The sequence below is a fragment of the Bos taurus genome, chromosome 27 (genome assembly GCF_002263795.3).
Source record: "Bos taurus isolate L1 Dominette 01449 registration number 42190680 breed Hereford chromosome 27, ARS-UCD2.0, whole genome shotgun sequence".
Classification (NCBI taxonomy): domain Eukaryota; kingdom Metazoa; phylum Chordata; class Mammalia; order Artiodactyla; family Bovidae; genus Bos; species Bos taurus.
In genome coordinates this window covers 34,997,764-35,015,052 of record NC_037354.1, presented here as the reverse complement: position 1 = coordinate 35,015,052, position 17,289 = coordinate 34,997,764, and the positions used below count along the sequence as shown (strand labels likewise).

Genomic DNA, 17,289 nt, shown 5'->3' with positions numbered 1-17,289 from the left:
TAGACCTGTTGCTTTCACTTTCAACTTCATGTTCTGTTGCCTGTAGCCTGAAATACACAGGACAGTTTATTCTCAAGGCTCTGACCTTTAAGAGTCCATTCACATATGGATAAAAATTTGCAGAACAAGAAACAACATTTGTCTTGGTGGAGATTTACAGGAACATCCTCAACTGACCTAGGTGGGTAGCTGCAAAAATAAAAGATTTCAATGCCAAAAAGTTTTCAACAATCAACCTCTCTCACCTTGCCTTTAAAAGTGCTTTGCTGAAACCTTTTGAGTAATTCAGAGTTTTCAGGGTCAGGAGCCACCCTCCCCCTTGCATTAGCCTGCAATAAACCTTTCACTGATCCAAACTCCTCAGACATTTCGGTTTGCTTGGTCTCATTGTGCATTGGGCATATGAAATTGGGTTTGAAAACAGAATCAATAGACACAAGCCTGCATACTTGCACTCACAGGATTTATTTTTGCTTTGTGAGACTGAAGTTTTAATCCATCACAAAAGGGGATTAAAAACAGATTTTTTCCTTCTTGAATCAGGTCGGTTAATGGTGAGTTTCTTGGTATATCTTTTCTCCACGGTATGGCTTTTGACAATATTGCTTAGCCACAGTTCTAAAAGAAACACAGGAAAATTGAAATGCTACATTTTAATTGTTAATAAAAGCTGTGTAATTTTACTACACTGCTGCTGCTGCTAAGTCGCTTCAGTCGTGTCGGACTCTGTGCGACCCCAAAGACGGCAGCCCACCACCCTCCCCTGTCCCTGGGATTTTCCGGGCAAGAATACTGGAGTGGATTGCCATCTCCTTCTCCAACGCATGAAAGTGAAAGTGAAGTCGCTCAGTCATGTCTACAGGTATTTTAATAAACTAGTATAATAAGACAGCTTATAATGTCACAATCTATGCCTGTACTCCACAGTTTCTAAACCCAAGTTTTTTTTTGTTTTAATTTTTTCCTGAATCATTGGTGATAGCCACATTAAAAGGTAATGCTGTATAAAAAACCTACCCAGTGTATTAAAAAGCAAAAACATCTCTTTGCCGACAAAGGTCCATATAGTCAATGTTATGGTTTCTTTGGTAGTCATGTACAGATGTGAGAGTTGGACCATAAAAAAGGCGAACACCATTTTGGGAGACAGTGAAGGACAGGGAAACCTCGCATGCTGCAGTCCATGAGGTGGCAAAGTGTCGGAAACGACTTAGTGTCTGAACAGCAGCAACAAAAGACATAAGCATTCTGACACAATGGATAGTGATACATTTTACTACTGACATACTGTACAGCGGGTGACAACCAGTTTGGTTTTGGAGTGCTGAAGTGGAAGGCGGTGAAGAAGGAGTTTGTTTTGAACATGTATATGTAGGACCCTATCAGAAATGCACAGAGGACTGTTGGAAGTTCTCTTCCTCTGTAGATAGAAACAGAAAAAGTAGTAATTATTTCCTTCATCACAAAAAGCATTGCTCTTTTCCTCTCTGTTTCCTTGTACATGACTTTCTTTGACCCATGTAAAACATGTGTAAATGAGACAGACATATATATACACATATATGTATATATATATGTATATACATACACACACATATATATGAGACACATACATATATATACATATATGTATATATCATATACATATACACATATATATACATATATGTTCCATGTCCAGTTCTAACTGTTGCTTGTTTCAATTTATTTTTTTTCATTTTTCATTTTATTTTATTTTTAAACTTTACATAACTGTATTAGTTTTGCCAAATATCAAAATGAATCCGCCACAGGTATACATGTGTTCCCCATCCCGAACCCTCCTCCCTCCTCCCTCCCCACACCATCCCCCTGGGTCGTCCCAGTGCACCAGCCCCAAGCATCCAGCATCGTGCATCGAACCTGGACTAGCAACTCGTTTCATACATGATATTTTACATGTTTCAATGCCATTCTCCTAAATCTTCCCACCCTCTCCCTCTCCCACAGAGTCCATAAGACTGTTCTATACATCAGTGTCTCTTTTGCTGTCTCATACACCGGGTTATTTTTATCATCTTTCTAAATTCCATATATATGCGTTAGTATACTGTATTGGTGTTTTTCTTTCTGGCTTACTTCACTCTGTATAATAGGCTCCAGTTTCATCCACCTCATTAGAACTGATTCAAATGTATTCTTTTTAATGGCTGAGTAATACTCCATTGTGTATATGTACCACAGCTTTCTTATCCATTCATCTGCTGATGGACATCTAGGTTGCTTCCATGTCCTGACTATTATAAACAGTGCTGTGATGAACATTGGGGTACACATGTCTCTTTCCCTTCTGGTTTCCTCAGTGTGTATGCCCAGCAGTGGGATTGCTGGATCATAAGGCAGTTCTATTTCCAGTTTTTTAAGGAATCTCCACACTGTTATCCACAGTGGCTGTACTAGTTTGCATTCCCACCAACAGTGTTAAGAGGGTTCCCTTTTCTCCACACCCTCTCCAGCATTTATTATTTGTAGACTTTTGGATCGCAGCCATTCTGACTGGTGTGAGATGGTACCTCACTGTGGTTTTGATTTGCATTTTTCTGATAATGAGTGATGTTGAGCATCTTTTCATGTGTTTGTTAGCCATCTGTATGTCTTCTTTGGAGAAATGTCTATTTAGTTCTTTGGCCCATTTTTTGATTGGGTCGTTTATTTTTCTGGAGTTGAGCTGTAGGAGTTGCTTGTATATTTTTGAGATTAGTTGTTTGTCAGTTGCTTCATTTGCTATTATTTTCTCCCATTCTGAAGGCTGTCTTTTCACCTTGCTTATAGTTTCCTTTGATGTGCAGAAACTTTTAAGGTTAATTAGGTCCCATTTGTTTATTTTTGCTTTTATTTCCAATATTCTGGGAGGTCGGTCATAGAGGATCCTGCTGTGATGTATGTCAGAGAGTGTTTTGCCTATGTTCTCCTCTAGGAGTTTTATAGTTTCTGGTCTAACGTTTAGATCTTTAATCCATTTTGAGTTTATTTTTGTGTATGGTGTTAGAAAGTGTTCTAGTTTCATTCTTTTACAAGTGGTTGACCAGTTTTCCCAGCACCACTTGTTAAAGAGATTGTCTTTAATCCATTGTATATTCTTGCCTCCTTTGTCAAAGATAAGGTGTCCATATGTGCGTGGATTTATCTCTGGGCTTTCTATTTTGTTCCATTGATCTATATTTCTGTCTTTGTGCCAGTACCATACTGTCTTGATAACTGTGGCTTTGTAGTAGAGCCTGAAGTCAGGTAGGTTGATTCCTCCAGTTCCATTCTTCTTTCTCAAGATCGCTTTGGCTATTTGAGGTTTTTTGTATTTCCATACAAATTGTGAAATTATTTGTTCTAGCTCTGTGAAGAATACTGTTGGTAGCTTGATAGGGATTGCATTGAATCTATAAATTGCTTTGGGTAGTATACTCATTTTCACTATATTGATTCTTCCAATCCATGAACATGGTATATTTCTCCATCTATTAGTGTCCTCTTTGATTTCCTTCACTAGTGTTTTATAGTTTTCTATGTATAGGTCTTTAGTTTCTCTAGGTAGATATATTCCTAAGTATTTTATTCTTTCCGTTGCAATGGTGAATGGAATTGTTTCCCTAATTTCTCTTTCTGTTTTCTCATTATTAGTGTATAGGAATGCAAGGGATTTCTGTGTCTTGATTTTATATCCTGCAGCTTTACTATAGTCATTGATTAGTTCTAGTAATTTTCTGGTGGAGTCTTTAGGGTTTTCTATGTAGAGGATCATATCATCTGCAAACAGTGAGAGTTTTACTTCTTCTTTTCCAATTTGGATTCCTTTTATTTCTTTTTCTGCTCTGATTGCTGTGGCCAAAACTTCCAGAACTATGTTGAATAAACTGTTGCTTGTTGACCTGCATACAAGTTTCTTAGGAGGCAGGTAAGGTGGTCTGGTATTCCCATTTCTTTAAGAACACTGTCAAAGCCTTTAGCATTGTCAATGAAGCAGAAGTAGATGCTTTTCGGGAATTCCTTGCTTATTCTCTGATCTAGTGGATGTTGGCAATTTGATATCTGGTTTCTCTGCATTTTCTAAATCCAGCTTGAATATCTGGAAGTTTCTTGGTTCATGTAAGTAAAAATTTAACATTATCTGAAAGTCTATCAATAGAAAACTTTTCAAATACAGTATGGAAGAGACGAGCAGGGAAACACATTGAAGCTGTTCACAGATGCAAATCAGAATGACCAGGAAGCTCTGCTCCCATAAAATACTAGATTAAAAGTAATATGTGTAATATATATATGTTATGTGAGTGTCCAAATATTTATCAGTACACATACACTCCATTATAAGCAATACTTATATATGTGTAATCACTAAATATCCCTTCATGGATCATAGCCTTGTTGTGGTGAAAGGGTTTCCATAACTCAATAAAGCTATGAGCCATGCTGTGCAGGGCCACCCAAGATGGGTGGGTCACAGTGAAGAGTTCTGACAAATTGTGCTCCACTGGAGGAGGAAATGGCAACCCACTCTAGTATTCTTGCCAGAGGACGTCATGAACAGTACAAAAAGGTGAAAAGATATGACACTGGAAAGTGAGCCCCTCAGGTCAGAAGTTGTCAGTATGCTACTGCAGAAGAGTGGAAGGCAATTACTAATAGCTTCAGAAAGAATGAAGTGACTGGGCCAAAGCAGAAATGACAGTCAGTAGTGAATGTGCCTGGTGGTGAAAGTAAAGTCCAATGCGGTAAGGAACAATACTGCATAGAGTCTGGAATGTTAGTTCCATGACATGGACATGATCAAGCATGAGATGGAAAGAGTGAAAAATCAACATCTTACGAATCAGTGAACTAAAATGGACAAGAATGGGCAAATTCAATTCAGATGGCCATGGTATTTATCACTGTAGGCAAGAATCCCTTAGAAGAAATGGAGTGGCCCTCATAGTCAACAAAAGAGACCAAAATTCAGTACTTGGGTGCAATCTCAAAAACAACAGAATGATCTCAGTTCACTTCCAAAGCAAACCATTCAACGTCACAGTAATTCAAGTCTATGCCCCAGCCACTGATGCTGAAGAAGCTGAAGTAGACCAGTTCCATGAAGACCTTCTAGAACTAATACCAAAAAAAAAAAAAAGTCCTTTTCATCACAGGAGGCAACGTGGTTGTCTACGGAGGCTTTACAAATAGCTGAGGAAAGAAGAGAAGTGAAGGGCAAGGGAAATGACAAAGATATACTCAACAGAATGCAGAGAATAGCACATGAGATAAGAAGGCCTTAGAATGAGAAGGACTAGAGATCTCTTCAAGAAAAGTGGAGATATCAAGGGAACATTTCACTGAAGGATGGGCACGATAAAGGACAGAAGTGGTAAGGACCTAATAGAAGCAGAAGAGATTAAGAAGTTACAAGAATATACAAAAAACTATGAAAGAGAGGTCTTAATGACCCAGATAGCCACCATGGTGTGGTCACTCACCCAGAGCTGAACAATCTGGAGTGTTAAGTTAAGTGGGCCTTAGGAAGCATTACTATGAACAAAGCTAGTGGAGGTGATAAAATTCTACCTGGGAACTATTTCAAATCCTAAAAGATGCTGCTGCTAAAGTGCTGCACTCAATATACCAGCCAAATTGGAAAACTCAGCAGTGGCCACAGGACTGGAAAAGGTCACTTTTCTTTCCAATCCCAAAGAATGGCAATGCCAAAGAATGTTCAGACTTCCAAACAACTGTGCTCTTTTCAAATGCTAATAAGGTGCGTGCATGTGTACTCAGCCATGTTCGACTCTTTGTGACCACATGGATTGAAGCCTGCCAGGCTTCCCTGTCTGAGAAAGTTTCCAGGCAAGAATACTAGAGTGGGTTGCCATTTTCCTTCTCCAGGAAATCTTCCTGACCCAGGAATTGAACCGTCAACTTTTACATCTCCAGCAATGCAAGCAGATTCTTAACCAACTGTGCCACTTGGGAAGCCCACATGCTATTAAAGTTATGCTCAAAATCCTTAAAACTAGGCTTCAGCAGCACATGAACAGAGAACTTTCAGATGTACAACCTGGGTTTTGAAGAGGCAGAGGAACCAGAGATAAAATTGGAACCATTAACTGGATCATGGAGAAAGCAAGGGAGTTGTAGAAAAACATCTACATCTACTTCTGCTTCATTTACTATGATAAAGTCTTTGTGTGGATCACAACAAACTGTGAAAAATTCTAAAGGAGATCAGAGTACCAGACCACCTTATCTGTTCCCTGAGAAACCTGTATGCAAGCAAGAAGTAACAGTTAGAAGAGGACATGCAACAACTGAGTGGTTCAAAATTGGGAAAGGAGTAAGACAAAGCTGTATATTGTCACCCTGTTTAGCTAACTTATATGCAGAATTATTGTTCTACAGTTGCTCAAACATCTCTGACTTGCAACCCTAAGGACTGCAGCATGCCGAACTTCCCTGTCCATCACCAACTCCGAGAGTTTGCTCAAACTCATATCCATTCAGTCGGTGATGCCATCCAACCATCTCACCCTCTGTCTCCCCCTTCTCCTCCTACCCTCAGTCTTTGCCAGCATCAGGGTCTTTTCTAATGAGACAGCTCTTCACATCAGGTGGCCAAAGTATTGGAGCTTCAGCTTCAGCCCTTCCAATGTATATTCAGGGTTGATTTCCTTTAAGGTTGACTGGTTTGCCCTCCTTGCTGTCCAAGGGACTCTCAAGAGTCTTCTACAGCACAATACAAAAGCATCAATTCTTCTGCACTCAGCTTTCTTTATGGTCCAACTCTCACATCCATACATGACTACTGGAAAAACCAAAGCTTTGACTATACGGACATTTGTTGGCAAAGTAATGTCTCTGATTTTTAATATGCTGTCTAGGTTTGTCATAGCTTTTCTTCCAAAGGGCAAGCTACTTTAATTTCATGGCTGCCGTCCCTGTCCACTGTGATTTTGGAGCCCAAGAGGGGAAAAAAGTCTGTTCCTATTCTGTCCCTATTTATTTTCCCCATCTATTTTCTATGAAGGGATGGGACCAGATGCCATGATCTTTTTATTTTTTTTTTTTTAATGTTGAATTTTAAGCCAGCTTATTCACTCTCCTCTTTCACCTTCATCAAGAGGCTCTTTAGTTCCTCTTTGCTTTCTGCCATTAGGAAGTGTCATCTGCATATCTTAGATTATTGATATTTCTCCTGGCAATCTTGATTCCACCTTGTGCTTCATCCAGTCCAGCATTTTGCATGAGATACTCTGGCCTTCCCTGGTGGCTCAGATGGTAAAGCGTCTGCCTACAATGCGGGAAACCTGGGTTCGATCCCTGGTCAGGAAGATCCCCTGGAGAAGGAAATGGCAACCCACTCCAGTATTCTTGCCTGGAAAATCCCATGGATGGAGGAGCTTGGTTGGTCACTGTCCATGGGGTTGCAAAGAGTCGGACACAACTGAGCAACTTCACTATCACTCTGCATAGAAATTGAATAAGCAGGGTGACAATATACAGCCCTGAAGTATTTCTTTCCTAATTTTGAATCAGTTTATTGTTCCATGTCCAGTACTAACTGTTGCTTCTTGACCTACATATAGGTTTCTCAAGGAGTCAGGTAAGGTGGTCTGTTGTTGCCATTTCTTAAAGAAATTTCCAGTTTGTGATCTACACCATCAAAGGCTTTAGCATAGTCAATAAAGCAGAACTAGATGTTTTTCTGGAATTCCCTTGCTTTTTCTATAATCCAGAGGAAGTTGACAATTTGATCTCTGGTTCCTCTGCCTTTTTAAATCCAGCTTGAACATCTGGAAGTTCTTGGTTCACATACTATTGAAGCCTAGTTGGAGGATTTTGAGCACCTTGCTAGCATGTGAAATGATCACAATGTAAGGTAGTTTGAACATTCTTTAGCGTTGCCCTTCTTTGGGATTGGAATGAAAACTGACCTTTTCCAGTCCTGTGGCCACTGCTGAGTTTTCCAAATTTGCTGGCATATTGTGTGCAGCAATTTAACAGCATCATCTTTCAGGATTTGAAATAGCTCAGCTGGAATTCCATCACCTCCACTAGCTTTATTCATAGTTATACTTCCCAAGGCCTACTTGACTTCACACTCCAGGATGTCTGGATCTAGTTGAGTGACCACGCCGCTGTAGTTATCCAGGTCATTCAGATCTTTTTTGTACAGTTCTTCTGTGTATTCTTGCCACCTCTTCTTAATCTCTTCGACTTCTGTTAGGTCCTTACTGTTTCTGTCCTTTTTGTGTCCATCTTTGCATGAAATATTCCCTTTGAAGAGATCTCTAGTCTTTTCCATTCTGTTGTTTTCCTCTATTTCTTTGCAATGTTCATTTAAGAAGGCTTTTTTTTTTTTTTTTAATCTCTCCTTGATATTCTTGTAACTCTGTATACAGATCAGTATATGTTTCCCTTTCTCCTTTGCCTTTGGCTTCTCTTCTTTTCTCAGTTATTTGTAAGGCCTCTTCAAACAGTCATTTTGCCTTGTTGCATTTTTTTTTTCTTGGGGATGTGCCAGGTGGGATGAATCACAAGCTGGAATCAAGATCATGGGCAGAAATATCAAGGACCTCAGATATGCCAATGATACCACTTTAATGGTAGAAAGTAAGAGGAACTAAAAAAGAAAATCTCTTGATGAGGGTGAAAGAGGAAAGTAAAAAAGCTGACTTGAAACCCCAAATTCAAAAAACTAAGATCATAGCATCTGCTCCCATCACTCCATGGCAAAAAGAAGGGGGAAAAGTGGAAGCAGTGACAGATTTTATTTTCTTGAGCTCCAAAATCACTGTGGATGGTGACTTCAGCCATGAAATTCAAAGGCACTTACTCCTTGGAAGGAATGCCATGAAAAACCTGGATAGCATATTGGAAAGCAGAGACATCACTTTGCTGACAAAGGTCTGTGTAGTCAAAGCTTTGGTTTTCCAATATTCATGTAAGGATGTCGGAGTTGGTGCATAAAGAAGGCTAAGTGCTGAAAAATTGACGCTTTTGAACTGTGATGTTGGAGAAGACTCATGAGAGTCCCTTGGACTGTACAGAGATCAGACCAGTCCATCCTAAAGGAAATCAGCCCTGAATATTCATTGGAAGGACTGATGCTGAAGCTCCAATACTTTGGCCACCTGATGTGAAGAAATGACTCATTTGAAAAGATGCTGATGCTGAGAAAGATTGAAGGTGGGAGGAGAAGGGGACGACAGAGGATGAGATGGTTGGATGTTACCACTGACTCGATGGACATGTGTTTGAGTAAGCTCCAGGAGTTGGTGATGGATAGGGAAGCCTAGCATGCTGTAGTCCATGGGGTCACAAAGAGTCGGACATGACTCAATTTTTGACTGAGCGACTGAAATGAACTGATATATTTTATAATATATACACATATATACATTTGAAGGAGATATTTTTATCCTCATTTTAAAATTGATGAGAATTAAATGTACAAGTTTAAGGTCATTCCTTCACTGACTGACAGAGCCAATATTCAGTGTAAGAACTACTTGACTCAGAGAGCCCAATGATAAATGCTCAAAACCAGTGTTCTTGTCACTTACATTTTTTCCCAGTTTTAATGAGTATATCTCTTATCTTTTTCATTAGCAAAGGTAACCTTGAGAAAGTTATTTAATCCCCTTATACCTCAGTTTATCCATCTTTGAATTTGCAATTGTGCTGGTGGTAAAGGCTCTTCCTGCCAATATAGGAGATACAAGAGGGTTGGATTTGATACCTGGGTCAGAAAGATCCCTTAGAGTAGGAAATAGGACCCCACTCCAGTATTCTTGCCTCCCATGGGAAAATTCTATGGGCAGAGGAACCTGGTGGGCTACCATTCACGGGGCTGCAAAGAGTTGGACACAACTGAGCAAATGAATACATAGGTTATGAAGATGAAATTGCTCGTTGCTCATAAAGGAACAAAAGTGGTGTCTGGTACATAGTAAGTGCTCACTAAATATAATATATTAGTTTAATTATTTATGGATTTACCCTGATTTTTCTGTAGACTCTATGCTAATATATGTTTATCTAAATTTCAATTTAATGTGAACATCTTCGGGAGAATCAACTAAGACTATCTGATAGATTTTCTGAAGTATCTGATAGAATACTATTTGATCAGTAGTATAGAAATATCAATATTTTCTGTCACCATTGCTAATTAAAGAAAGAACAAATATCAACTTGTTCATAAACTGAAAGTGCTCTGAAGAAGCCAGCAAGGATAACAAAATGTTGGATAAACCAGCATTACCTGTCCACAATACAATTTTCATTCTAGTACTGAGGAAATAATAAATCAGTCCTACTTCCCTGGATTGTTTGTAGGAAAAAAACAAGTCAAGAAATGTTAAGAATCATGTTCCTGATATAATTTCTTTCAAATAAACAGATAAATTTGTAGCTGGCTCTTCTGCAAGGACAGGAAAAGCAAAGGACACTATGAAAATACTTAGCTTTGGTCAGTGGTTGGGATGGTGTTTTGAATATTAACCAATACATACGCTCTTTCTCTTTTTTAAAAAAGAGACACTACACACTGAGGAAACCAGAAGGGAAAGAGACACGTGTACCCCAATGTTCATCGCAGCACTGTTTATAATAGCCAAGACATGGAAGCAACCTAGATGCCCATCAGCAGATGAATGGATAAGAAAGCTGTGGTACATATACACAATGGAGTATTACTCAGCCATTAAAAAGAAAACATTTGAGTCGGTTCTAATGAGATGGATGAAACTGGAACCTATTATACAAAGTAAAGTAAGCCAGAAAGAAAAACACCAATACAGTATACTAACGCATATATATGGAATTTAGAAAGATGGTAACAATAACCCTGTGTACGAGACAGCAAAAGAGACACTGATGTATAGATCAGTCTTATGGACTCTGTGGGAGAGGGAGGGGGTGGGGAGATTTGGGAGAATGGCATTGAAACATGTATAATATCATGTATGAAACAAGTCGCCAGTCCAGGTTCGATGCACGATGCTGGATGCTTGGGGCTGGTGCACTGGGACGACCCAGAGGGATGGTATGGGGAGGGAGGAGGGAGGAGGGTTCAGGATGGGGAACACAGGTATACCTGTGGCAGATTCATTTCGATATTTGGCAAAACTAGTACAATATCGTTAATAATAAAATTTAAAAAAAAGTAAAAATAATAAAAAAATAAAAAAGAGACACTAATAGTGTCCCAGAAGAAACTACATCATGTTTAAAAAAAAAAAAATTCTTGGTATAACTAAAAAAATATTCCCTGAGAAGAAAAGCTTGGATTATGTAAGCATATTTACATATAGTTCCATGTTTAAGAATGGATAAGGAAAAGACAGCTAATTTTATTTATTTAGTCATTGCTTAGCTTGTCCATTTTTGGACAATTGCACACCTCAGACATTTTTTTATTTTTCAGTTGAAAATGAATGAGATGTTCTAAACACCTCTCACCTACTTACAGGAACTACAGTCAGTTTGATAAACTCCTGTTCTGCCTTATAAATAAAGAATTCAAGGATGCCTTCTATCACAGCCAATATTGCACAACTTGCATTGCTGGAATAATGCCTATATTCATGTAATATAGTGTTCACTTAGTATATAGTGAACAATATAAGATGCATAGTATTTATATATATAGTGTTAAATTTAGAAGTATAGCATTTATAGTTTTTATTACAATTGACAAGGAAGACGTACTCTTCATGTTGATAGATAAGAAATAAAATCTCTTTTTCTTCTTTTCCTTTTTTTAAATTTAAATTTATTTATTTTAATTGGAGGATTGATTGACTGATTTTTACAAAGGACCCACATTTCATGAGCATGTGGTAAAGAAGCCTTTATTTTTTAACGTTTCTGTAAACAATTGAACACTGTGGAATAACAAATTAAAAAAAGTATATCCTTGATGAATTTTTAAAATAAACATAGTGTGATTCCAACTCAAACTCACAGACTTGCACCCAAAACAGCCTCCACTTTTCCAATAAATAAGAGTAAAGTCAGAAAGAAAACAAGTAGAAGATAAGAAATTAAAAGACTTCCTGGGATTCTGAAATAAAATGAAGGTCATTGTTGGATGAAATGAAGTGAGAAAGCAACCACAGGAACACAGTGGCAAAGGAGAGAGCCTAGTCGGTTAGCTTCCCAAGGGGTACTTGTGGTAAAGAATCCACCTGCAGTGCAGGAGACATAGGCATGTGGGTTTGGTCCCTGGGTTAAGAAGATCCCCCGGAGGAAGAAACGGCAACCCACTCTGCCAGGAGCCAGCGTGAGGAACTCCGCCCATGGCAAATGTCATAAGGAAGGAGGCTCGGCATACACAAAGGCGGGATTGAGCCTCAGGAGTCCCTCTGGAAATTCTCGAGCATCTATCCCCAAAACCAGAGTCTGCCTACTTTACTGCTTTGTGCTCTCACCTACACCTCTGACTTTACGGGGGCCTGTCCCCCACCACCTCTTTCAGAGAAGGAGTTAACTTAGAGCTCCAGTTAATAATAATTCCTGGGCATGACAGGAGTGTTTCAACCTAGAAACTCCTCTGAAGGTTCTCTAGCCTGCCTGACAGGCTTGTCCAGCCACATGTGATTGTTCACAGCCTCCCAACCGTGAGAGGCACGAGATGCTTTAAACCTTCTAAAAACAGGTTCTTTAGAGAAGTTAGAAAACTATTAGTATAGTATAGTGGGCTGATTAGAAATTGTATTGGTGAAGGGTTTTTCATTTGTTGAGCCAATGTTTGCTGCTAAGTCTCCACATCCCCTGCCCTTATACACATTAATAAATATATAGAAGAAATAAGTATTAACCTTTGATATTAATCACGTTAGACCTTAGGCTAAGCAAATTCTTTCCTTAATTAAAACCCACTACACCCTCACCCTATAGGAATGTAACTTTATCTGGTACCTTCGGAAGGTGGCATCTGTTTTAAGAATAATCACCCCTGGAGAAATAAGTGTTCTGGTTGACTGACCGCTGTCACAAGGAGAGAGTCATAAATTGTCAGCAGGCCCCCTGGCCAGAAGATGATGTAACGCCCCTAAGACCTCTGTATACATTTGTATGAAGCACCTGACTTTAATAAAAGTCAGGACTGCTGATCCCGCGTGACTTTTATATAACATCTCAGTGTATAAAAACAGACCCTGGAAAAATAAAAAATGGGATCAGTTCCTAGAAAGACTGGTCTCCCCATGCCATTCTTTCTCTCATCTTCTGGCAGAATTCCCATCTGGGGAGTGGAGGCTCGTCAAGCCTACTAACTATGTCTGGGCTTCTAAGATCTGACCAGGGAGGCCTTAGTGTCTCCTCTACTTCGGGAGAACGGGAGGATGCCTGTGGCCTATGTAGGTGACGTAAATTCCTTGCCTTGGAATTTTATTAGCTTTTCACGTAAACCAAGTCATTCAGCCTCTTTTCTCCACTGAATTTTCCCACTGAGCTATCTCATTCTATTACTCTTTATATCTCTAATTAATATTTAATTAAAGCCAGTGTATTCGCCAATGCCGTCTCTCCTTCGAATTTCCCTGGATCCACCGGGGCTGGACCCTGGCACCACTCCAGCATTCCTGCCTGGAAAATCCCATGGACAGAGGAACCTGGAGGGCTATGGTCTGTGGAGACACAAAGAGTCAGACACGATTGAAGTGACTTAACATGCACCCATGCACAATGCTCCAGAGGAGATGCAGCCTCAGAGTATGAAGGAAAAACAGGAAGAGCTGAAAGGGTGAGAGTAGAAAGTGTGGATAAATGTGGAATTATCCAAGGAAGTCTGTCCACAAAACTATGAAACTAGTTCAGTTCAGTTCATTTGCTCAGTCGTGTCTGACTCTTTGAGACTTCATGAGCTGCAGCATGCCAGGCCTCCCTGTCCATTATCAACTCCCGGAGTCCACCCAAACCCTTGTCCATTGAGCTGGTGATGCCATCCAACCATCTCATCCTCTGTCGTCCCCTTTTCTTCCTGACCCCAATCTTTCCCAGCATCAGGGTCTTTTCCAGTAAGTCAGCTCTTCACATCAGGTGGCCAAAATATTGGAGTTTCAGCTTCAACATCAGTCCTTCCAATGAACACCCAGGACTGATCTCATTTAGGATGGACTGGTTGGATCTCCTTGCAGTCCAAGGGACTCTCAAGAGTCTTCTCCAACACCACAATTCAAAAGCATCAATTCTTCAGTGCTCAGCTTTCTTCACAGTCCAACTCTCACATCCATACATGACCACTGGAAAAACCATAGCCTTGACTAGACGGACCTTTGTTGGCAAAGTAATGTCTCTGCTTTTAATATGCTGTCTAGGTTGGTCATAACTTTCCTTCCACGGAGTAAGCGTCTTATAATTTCATGGTGGCAATCACCATCTGCAGTGATTTTGAAGCCCAGAAAAATAAAGTCAACCACTGTTTCCACTGTTTCCCTATCTATTTTCCATGAAGTGGTTGACCAGATGCCATGATCTTAGTTTTCTGAATGTTGAGCTTTAAGCCAACTTTTTCACGAAACTAGTTACCTCTCATATTCAGTACTCTCCACTCCCTTTCTGGAGAAGGCAATGGCAACCACTCCAGTATGCTTGCCTGGAAAATCCCATGGACAAAGGAGCCTGGTAGACTGCAGTCCATGGGGTTGCAAAGAGTCGGACACAACTGAGCGATTTCATTTTCACTTTCATGCATTGGAGAAGGAAATGGCAACCCACTCCAGTACTCTTGTCTGGAGAATCCCAGGGACAGAGGAGCCTGGTGGGCTGCTGTCTATGGGGTCTCACAGAGTCAGACACGACTGAAGCGACTTAGCAGCAGCAGGAGCAGCAGCCACTCCCTTTCTTTCAGTTACAGAACAGTCAACACAACCCTTTTATCTAAAGGGAGACAATTTAGAAGAGTATTTTCTTTCATAAAGTAATTGAATTAATGATGCCTACAGAATTCGGGCCTCTCCAATGATCTGTTCTCTAAAATAGGCATAATCCAATTCAACTACTGGAAGTACCATGGTCTAAAAGTCAGCTCCAAAATAAAGACTGTCATGTTTGACCACTAAAATCTTTAGATCACACAGGTATCTAGATATGAACAGAGAAGGAGGACACAGGCCAAAACAACAGGGATCCCTGGGCAAACAAAAGTAAAGCAGACACCTCTAGACAGACAGAAAATCACACCTTTAAGGTGATAATATCCTGGAGGCAGACAAAGAAACATGGGGAAAATCAGGAATCTCTGACATCTAAATACAACCTATTGTCATTAAGCCCTCATGACAATAAAATTAGGCTCACAGATAAAACATTATCATCATGCACAGGCTTCAGGACACTTCCAATCAAAGTTAAATAAACCCCCAAATTCTTCCTCTCCTAGGGAAGGTGGAAATGCAATGAAAATCAGGGAATACAACTCTAAACCCTTCTCTCCCCAGTGAATATTCCACTACTTCATTTCTAAGCCCTACATAACTGGCTAGCTAAAAAACTCAGGGCAGCTAGTCATCATAGTTTGCCCACTCTCCCCTTGAGAGTGTTGTTGTTGTTGTTCTTGTTCAGTCACTAAGTTTTGTCCAATTCTCTGCAATCCTATGGAGGCATGCCAGGGCTCCCTGTCATTCATCATCTCCTGGAGTTTGCTCAAACTCAAGTCCATTTAGTTAGTGATGCTTTCCAACCAACTCATCCTCTGTCTCTCTCTGTTCCTCCTGCCCTCAATCTTTCCCAGCATCAAGGTCTTTTCCAATAAGTTGGCTCTTTGCATCAGGTGGCCAAAGTATTGAAGCTTCAGCTTGAGTGTCAGTCCTTCCAATAAATATTCATGGTTGATTTCCTTTAAGATTGACTGGTTTGATCCCCTTGCAGTCCAAGGGACTCTCATGAGTCTTCTCCAGCACCACAGTTCAAAATCATCAATTCTTGGGCACTTAGCCTTCTTTATGGCCCAATTCTCACATCCTTACATGACTACTGAAAAAACCATAGCTTTGACTATATGGACCTATGTTGGCCAAAGGATGTCTTTGCTTTTTAATACACTGTCTAGGTTTGCCTTGAGAGCATATTATTGCTTAAATAAACCCTCATTTGCTTTCCTCACCTCCCTTTCCCCTCTCTGAATTCTTTCTGCACATGAGACAAGAATCTACTTCTCAATAACGTGTGACAAACTCCGGTAACATAGAGTGAGAACTGCCAATTAGGACTTTTATTAAAAATGATGTGGGATCAAAAGTCACTAGCAGGTTAAAGCACCTTCAAACCAAGCAGGAAAAGTCAAAGTCTTTGTGTCTCCTTCCCTTCCTTTCCCTCTACTACCCCTTTCTTTTTCCTTTTCCCTCCATGGGAACATTGTCCACTTGGACATGAGTTATAGACCAGACTTTCCAAGGCACAGAATTATACAGGACAAACAGATCAACTGTAAAGCTTTTAGTGGTCAAATAGGGCTGGTGTAAGAAACCAAGGCTCATTTTTCCACCAGACACTTGCTGAATATTAGTGTTATGTGAGGTCAGAGGATGCTAGCATAGCAATTTTCTATTTAAGTCTGAATTTGGAATAAAGAGCTCATGATCTGAGCCACAGTGACCTCCTGGTCTTTTTTTTTTTTTTTTTTTCTTGCTGACTGTATAGAGTTTATCCATCTTTGGCTGCAAAGAATACAATCAATCTGATTTCCATTGACCATTGACCATTTGGTCATGTCCATGTGTAGAGTTGTCTCTTGTGTTGCTGGAAGAGAATGTTTGCTATGACCGGTGTGCTCTCTTCACAACACTCTTAGCCTTTGCCCTGCTACATTTTGTACTCCAAGGCCAAATTTACCGGTTATTCCAGGTATCTCTTGACTTCCTACTTTTGCATTCCATTGCCGTATGATGAAAAGGACAACTTTTTTTTTTTCTTTTTGGTTTTAGTTCTAGAAGGTCTTATAGGTCTTCATAGAAGCTATGAAGTTCAACTTCAGTCTCTTTGGCATTAGTGGTTAGGGCATAGACTTGGATTACTGTGATGTTGAATGATTTTCCTTGGAAATGAACCGAGATCATTCTGTTGTTTTTGAGACTGCACCCAAGTACTGCATTTTGGACTGTTTTGTTGACTATAAGAGCTACTCTATTTCTTTTAAGGGATTCTTGCCCACAGTAGTAGGTATAATGGTCATCTGAATTAAATTCATCCATTCCCATCCATTTTAGTTCACTGATTTCTAAAATGTCAATGTTCACTCACCATCATCTCTTTGACCACTTTCAATTTACCTTGATTCAT

General features: G+C 39.8%; 1 long non-coding RNA gene across 3 annotated transcripts in view; it reads right to left on the bottom strand.

The window, feature by feature from the left end:
- Nucleotides 1-446: 446 nt before the first annotated feature.
- The window catches only part of LOC101905820 (uncharacterized), a 45,609-nt gene continuing 28,766 nt past the window's right edge, over nucleotides 447-17,289 (bottom strand). For all 3 annotated transcript variants that reach the window (XR_009493168.1, XR_003032981.2, XR_003032982.2), the window contains one exon: nucleotides 447-618. This is a non-coding gene — a long non-coding RNA (uncharacterized lncRNA). The remainder of the gene's footprint in view (nucleotides 619-17,289) is intronic.